This window comes from Chiloscyllium plagiosum, unplaced genomic scaffold (assembly GCF_037043375.1).
Source record: "Chiloscyllium plagiosum isolate Xiang-an unplaced genomic scaffold, Cpla_swu_hap1 HiC_scaffold_19, whole genome shotgun sequence".
In the NCBI taxonomy this organism is placed as follows: Eukaryota; Metazoa; Chordata; class Chondrichthyes; order Orectolobiformes; family Hemiscylliidae; genus Chiloscyllium; species Chiloscyllium plagiosum.
The window spans coordinates 3,959,108-3,967,611 of record NW_028270157.1 but is presented as its reverse complement, the minus strand read 5'-3'; positions in this window follow the sequence as shown (position 1 = coordinate 3,967,611).

Sequence of the window (8,504 nt, the reverse complement as noted above, 5' to 3'; positions counted from 1 at the left end):
ATTCCAACCCAGGCCCCAGCTTTCTCCTCAGAGCCCTGCAATGAGTGTCCGTCTGAAACTTGAAAGTTTTACAAGATTTACAAGGATGTTGCCAGGGTTGGAGGGTTTGAGCTATAGGGAGAGGTTGAATAGGCTGGGGCTGTTTTCCGTGGAGCGTCGGAGGCTGAGGGGTGACCTTATAGAGGTTTATAAAATCATGAGAGGCATGGATTGGATAAATAGACAAGGCCTTTTCTCAGGGGTGGGGGAGTTCTGAACTAAAGGACATGGATTTAGGGTGAGAGGGGAAAGATATAAAATGGACCTAAGGGGCAACGTTTTCATACAGAGGGTGGTACAAGTATGGAATGAGCTGCCAGAAGAAGTGGTGGAAGCTGGTACAATTGCAACTTTTAAAAGTAATCTGGATGGGTATATGAACAGGAAGGGTTTGGAGGGATATGGGCTAAGTGCTGGCAAATGGGATAAGATTTACTCAGGATATCTGGTCGGCATGGATGAGTTGGACCGAAGGATCTGTTTCCATGCTATACATCTCTGTGACTGTAAAACTCCACATTAAAACGGCCTTTTAACAGCTCCTGAGGAACCAGTCTCTCTGCTCTGCCAGGTAATGCATTCCAAGCCTGAACAGCTCTCTGTGTAAAAACATTGCTCCTTATTTCCCTCTAGTTCTTTGCTGATCCCTGATTACTGACCCATTTACTGGAGGAATTTGAAGCATTTGCAAAGCAAATCAAACACTTACAATTAAAAATTCAAAGGAATTCCCACTCAGAATGAAAGATCACACAATTCCCTGTTAGTCTCATCTGACTATTACACCGACCATACCAGAAAAGAGCAGAAGATGGGGAAGGCAGAGAGGAGACAGGTGCAAGAGACCCCAGGGTAAGTACCTGTCAGGAACAAGTTGAATCTTTTGGAAAAAGTAGAGACAGATGACACTGCCAGTCCACGAGGCGGCCAGGTCTGTCAATCAAAAGTTGGCGTGGAGGCAGAGCGGAAGAGTCGGACATCGCACAGAGCCGTGGTAATAGGGGACTCCATAGTGAGAGGAACTGACCGGGGTTTTTGTGGCAGCAGGCGGGACTTAAGGATGGTGTGTTGCCTTCCTGGTGCCAGGGTTAAAGACATCACAGACAGAGTGCAGGAAATAGACAATAGACAATAGACAACAGACTCCCGCCTGACAATGGGAGGCGGGGTCGGAGGACTCCCGCCTGACAATGGGAGGCGGGGCTGGAGGACTTCACCTTCCTCAAGGACGAAGGTGAAGAGCCAGAGGTGGTGGTACATGTCAGCACAAATGATGTCGGGAAGAAGAGAAGGAACACACTACAGCGGGACTTCGGAGAACTAGGAAGAAGGCTGAAAAGCAGGACGTCCAAGGTGGTTATCTCTGGTTTGCTTCCAGTTCCTCGGGCTGGTGAGGCCAGAAACAGGGAGATAATGGACTTGAACGTGTGGCTGGGGAACTGGTGCAGGAAGCAAGGATTTAAATTCGTGGATCACTGGGGTATGTTTTGTGGTAAGCATAAATTATACAAGAGAGACGGTTTGCACCTTAATAGGTTGGGGACCAGCATTCTGGCAGGCAGGTTTGCTACTGCAACACAGCTACATTTAAACTAGGTAGCGGGGTGGAGGGGACAAACTGGATGTTTAAGAAGGAAATTGGAGGGAAAGTTAGAACAAGGGAAGTCAAGAAAGACAACTGCATCAATGAGGCAGAAAACTCAAAGTGATCATGCTGTAAGGTTGAGTGAAATAGGAGTTGATGGGAAGGGTAAGGGCAGTAACAAATTAAAAATACTATACATGAATGCAAGAAGCATTAGAAATAAGATGGATGAGCTTGAGGCTCTTTTGGAAATTGGCAGATACGATATTGTGGGGATAACTGAGACGTGGCTTCAAGTGGACAGGGCCTGGGAAATGAATATTCAAGGCTGCACGTGCTATCGTAAGGACAGACTGACGGGCAGAGTGGGTGGGGTGGCCATGTTGGTAAGGGATGATATTCAGTCCCTTGCAGGGGGGGACCTAGAATCAGGGGATGTAGAATCAGTGTGGATAGAGCTGAGAAATTCTAAGGGTAAAAAGACCCTCTTGGGAGCTATCTACAGGCCCCCAAACAGTAGTCTGGATGTCGGATGTAAGTTAAATCTGGAGCTGAAATTGGCCTGTCGCAAAGATGTCACTACAGTTGTTCTGGGGGATTTCAACATGCAGGGAGACTGGGAGAATCAGGATGGTATTGGACCTCAAGAAAGAGACTTTGTGGAGTTCCTCAGGAGATGGATTCTTAGAACAGCTGGTGCTGGAGCCGACCAGGGAGAAGGCAATTCTGGATCTGGTATTGTGCAACGAACCAGAATTGGTCAGGGACGTCCAAGTGAAGGAGCCATTGGGAAGTAGTGACCATAATACAATCAGGTTCGATCTGCAATTTGAGAGGGAGAGGGTACAATTGGAAGTGACAATATTTCTGTTGAATAAAGGGAACTATGGAGCTATGAGGGAGGAGCTAGCCAAAGTTCAATGGTGCAATACCTTAGCAGGGATGACAGTGGAGGAACAATGGTAGATATTTCAGTGTATAATGCAGAAGTTGCAGGATCTGTTCATTCCAAAAAGGAAGATCGATCCTTGGAGGAGGCATGGGTGGCCGCGGCTGATGAGGGAAGTTAAGAAACATATAAAGTTAAAAGAGAAAAAGTATAACATAGCAAAGATAAGTGGGAAAACGGAGGACTGGGAAGCTTTTAAAGAACAGAGGATTACTAAGAAGGAAATACGCAGAGAAAAAATGAGCTACGAAGGTAAACTGGCCAAAAATATAAAGGAGGATAGTAAAAGCTTTTTTAGGTATGTGAAAGGCAAAAAAATGGTTAAGACTAAAATTGGGCCCTTGAAGACAGAAACAGGAGAATATATTACAGGCAGAAGAATTGAATTGGTACTTCAGATCTGTGTTCACTGGGGAAGACACAAGCAATCTCCCTGAGGTAACAGTGGCTGAAGGACCTGAACTTAAGTGAATTTATATTTGCCAGGAATTGGTGTTGGAGAGACTGTTAGGTCTGAAGGTTGATAAGTCCCCGGGGCCTGATGGTCTACATCCCAGGGTACTGAAGGAGGTGGCTCGAGAAATTGTGATGCGTTGGTGATTATTTTCCAGAGTTCGATAGATTCGGGATCAGTTCCTGTGGATTGGAGAATGGCTAATGTTGTACCACTTTTTAAGAAAGGTGGGAGAGAGAAAGCAGGAAATTATAGACCGGTTAGTCTGACCTCAGTGGTGGGAAAGATGCTGGAGTCTATTATAAAGGATGAAATTACGACACATCTGGACAGTAGTAACAGGTTAGGTCAGAGTCAGCATGGATTTATGAAGGGGAAATCATGCTTGACTAATCTTCTGGAATTTTTTGAGGATGTAACTCTGAAGATGGATGAGGGAGATCCAGTCGACGTAGTGTACCTGGACTTTCAGAAAGCTTTTGATAAAGTCCCACGTAGGGGGTTAGTGAGCAAAATTAGGGCGCATGATATTTGGGGCAAAGTACTAACTTGGACCGAAAGTTGGTTGGCTGATAGGAAACAAAGAGTAGTGATAAACGGCTCCATTTCGGAATGGCAGGCAGTGACCAGTGGGGTACCGCAGGGATCAGTGCTGGGACCGCAGCTTTTTACAATATATGTTAATGATATAGAAGATGGTATTAGTAATAACATTAGCAAATTTGCTGATGATACTAAGCTGGGTGGCAGGGTGAAATGTGAGGAGGATGTTAGGAGATTACAGGTGACCTGGACAGGTTAGGTGAGTGGTCAGATGCATGGCAGATGCAATTTAATGTGGATAAATGTATGGTTATCCACTTTGGTGGCAAGAACAGGAAGGCAGATTACTACCTCAATGGAATCAATTTAGGTAAAGGGGCAGTACAGAGAGATCTGGGTGTTCTTGTACACCAGTCAATGAAGGTAAGCATGCAGGTACAGCAGGTAGTGAAGAAGGCTAATAGTATGCTGGCCTTCATAACAAGAGGGATTGAGTATAGAAGTAAAGAGGTTCTTCTGCAGTTGTACAGGGCCCTGGTGAGACCACTCCTGGAGTATTGTGTGCAGTTCTGGTCTCCAAATTTGAGGAAAGACATTCTGGCTATTGAGGGAGTGCAGCGTAGGTTCACGATGTCAATTCCTAGAATGGCGGGACTACCTTACGCTGAAAGACTGGAGCGACTGGGCTTGTATACCCTTGAGTTTAGAAGACTGAGAGGGGATCTGATTGAGATGTATAAGATTATTAAAGGATTGGACACTCTGGAGGCAGGAAACATGTTTCTGCTGATGGGTGAGTGCTGAACCAGAGGACACAGCTTAAAAATACGGGTTAGACCATTTAGGACAGAGATGAGGAGAAACTTCTTCACCCAGAGAGTGGTGGCTGTGTGGAATGCTCTGCCCCAGAGGGCAGTGGAGGCCCAGTCTCTGGATTCATTTAAGAAAGAGTTGGATAGAGCTCTCAAGGATAGTGGAATCAAGGGTTATGGAGATAAGGCAGGAAGAGGATACTAATTAAGGATGATCAGCTGTGATCATATTGAATGGTGGTACAGGCTCGAAGGGCAGAATGGCCTACTCCTGCACCTATTGTCTATTGACATGTTTATGCTGATTGCACTGACCAAGTCTATAACCATAGATATGGAGACCCACATTTGTGCTGCTATCTCCAACTGGAAAAGCCCTATCTCCACATTATTTTGTATTCTTTCTTCTCAAATATTCATCCATTTCTTACCAAAGGATTGTGGAACATTACAACAAGCAATGAGGCCATTTAGCCCATTGCGCTTGTTCTTCGAGTAAAATATCTCAAGCTATTAATTTGCTCAAGGAAACCTGAGTGACTGATTCACCAGAAACTCAGTTTGTGTGTGTAAATGGGGGCTTTCACCAAAATGGGAATTGTGTGATTCAGAATCCTCTCCTGAAGGATTTGCTGAGGAGGTGGGAGAAGAAACTTCCCCTTGATTGATTTGATTTATTGTCACATGTACCGAAGTACAGTGAAAAGCTTTGTTTACGAGCAGTACAGGCAGATCATGGTGAGCAAGGTCATACAGATCAGAGAGACTAAAACAGAGCCAGACAGGTTATAATGCACAGGGCATGTGCTAGGCCAGATCAATATTAGGAAGGTAAGCATTATTTAAGGGCAGAGAGTCCATTCATCAGTCTAATAAAAGAACATTATTAGTAATTTTTACAGATTTAGAATTTAAGCTTAAAAGTGTAGAACGGTTATAAGAAATGTTAGAGTTAGATCTGCTTTAGGGGGTTTGCAAGGAGTAGCACAATGTCGGTGCCACACACACACACCCACACACACACCCACAAACACCCACACACACAACCACACCCCACACACACCCACACACACACCCACACACATACACCCACACACACACCCACACCCCACAACCCCCCACACACACCCACACCTCCCCACACACACACACCCACACCCCACAACCCCCCCCACACACCCACACCTCCCCACACACACACACACACACACCCCACACACACACACACCCACACCCCACAACCCCCCACACACACCCACACCTCCCCACACACACACACCCACACACACACCCACACCCCACAACCCCCCACACACACCCACACCTCCCCACACACACACACACACCCCACACACACACCCACACACCCACCCACACACACACACCCCACAACCCCCACACACACCCACACCTCCCCACACACACACACACACCCACACACACACCCACACCCCACAACCCCCCACACACACCCACACCTCCCCACACACACACACACACCCGCACACACACCCACACACATACCCCCCACACACACACCCACACTCACACACACACACACACCACAACCCCCCACACACATCCACACACACACTCACATGCACCCACACCTACCCACACACCCACACACATACATACATACACCCACACACACACCCCACACACACACCCACACACACCACATACACACACACAACCTACACCCACACACATACCTACACACACCCACACACAGACACACACATACACCCCACACATCCACACACACACAGCCACACACACACCCCAACCCACCCCACACACGCACACCCCACACCCACACACACACCACACACACACCCACATACATACACACACCCACACACACCCACACAAACACATTCACACACACACCCACAAATACAACTGCACACACACACTCACAAACACGCTCACACCCACACACTCACTCTCACACACCCACACTGACACACCCACACACACATTCATACACACACACTCTCACACACACACACACACACACCCACACACTCACACACACACACTCTCTCACACAGGCACACACACACATGCACGCACCCACATGCACTCTCACACAGACACCCACACACCCACCCACATACACTCCCTCTCACACGCGCACACACACACACACACACACAAACGCTTCTAATCCCCCCACCCACACACACGCTATATCTCGTCCTGTCAGCATGTCCCTTTCTATGCCTTCATCCAGCTTTCTCTTCAATCGAACTCTGTGTTATTCACCCCCATGCACTCCCTGCAGGAATATGCTCCACATTCTCAGCACTCTCTGAGTAAACAGCTTTCTCCTGATTTCCTCTCTGGATAAATCTGGATGGAGCAGCCACTCCTCACTGTCGCTGAGAAAGGAAACCTCTCCAGTCAATTCCTGTCCCTGCTCCCTACCTTCTCTAATCTTGAAGAGGTCAGAATAAAAGTGTTCAGTAATATAAGAGGTGATGGCCTAGTGGTATGATCATTGGACTGTTGATCTTCAGACCCTCATAATTTTTCTGGGGATCAGCATTTGAACCCTGCCTTGGCAGATGGTGGAATTTGAAATCAATAAAAGGAGTCTAATGATGACTGCCCATGTGGTCATAGAATCCCTACAGTGTGGAAACAGGCTTTTTGTTTGGCCCAACAAGTCCACACCAACCCTCCAAAGGATAACCCACCCAGATCTAATTCCCCTACCCTATTACTCTACATTGCTCCTGACTAACCTACACATCCCTGAACACCATGGGCAATTCACCCTGAACTGCAGATCTTTGGACTGTGGGAGGAAACCCACACAGACACGGGGAGAATGTACAAACTCCACACAGACATATGCCCAAGGGTGGAATCAAACCTGCGTCCCTGGTGCTGTGAGGCAGCAGTGCTAACCACTGAGCCACCATGCCAACTGTGTTGGCCCACAGTGTGCTCACCTATATAAACAGCAGCTGGTGAACTCAAGTTACCAGAGCCCCAGGCACTGTCTGGAACTGGGCTAGCTCAAAGAAATGACATAGGGTATAAATCCTTATTTGGTGAAAGGGTAATGCTGATGGTGTCCTTGGGGTGAGCCTATCGTGAAAAGACACAGACTCACCAGATGAACCAACGAGGAGTTTGGGAAGATAAGAATAAAAATGAAGGATTTTGGGGCATACCAGCTGCAAAACCTCCAGAGATCAACCTTCAGTGAAGTGGGAAGCCCGAAGCCTGGGGGTGTAAACATTCCAGCGAGTCCCTGGGGAATGGCCTGGCCACCGTGAGCTCCTATTCTCCGGCTTCAGCTGTAATTTCAGGGAAGTGTTCAGGGAACATCTGAGAAACCTAGTGGGGGTGCAGATGGGTTTTAGTCTTGTGTCAATTGCATGCCTGCTTTTAACTCTTTTTTTAACCAGTGTGAATTGCATGTCTGTTTTAATGAACTAAGAAAGTCAATTTTTTTGTTGATACAAACTTGACTCTTTCCGTCTTTGGGCTGAGCCAATAACTGTTGTTCAGGTAGGGAACCAAACACAATATATCAAGTGTTCAGGAGAATCGACGTTTCGGGCATTAGCCCTTCTTCAGGAAAGTTATTCCTGAAGAAGGGCTAATGCCCGAAACATCGATTCTCCTGTTCCCTAGATGCTGCCTGACCTGCTGCGCTTTTCCAGCAACACATTTCCATCTCTGATCTCCAGCATCTGCAGACCTCACTTTCTCCACAATATATCAAGTATCAAGGGAAAAATAACCATCTGGGTCATTAATGCCCTTTAGGGAAGAAAATCTGCCACCTTTACCTGGTCACATGACTCCAGACCCACAGCAATGGGGTTGACTCTTAACTGCCCTCTGAGCAATTAGTGATGGGCAATAAATACTGGCCTAGTCAGTGACGCCCTCATCCCATGGGTGAATCTTTAAGAAGTGCATCATTTTACTTCATGGTTATAATGATGAGACTGATGGGATGAGATGGGTTGAAGTATGATTTCTTCATAGGGAGGAATTCTCTACCACAGAAGGCGACGGAGGCCAAGTCACTGAATATACTCAGAAAGAACATAGATACATTTTAAAGAGCATGAGGAGGAATGGGAATTTGGCATT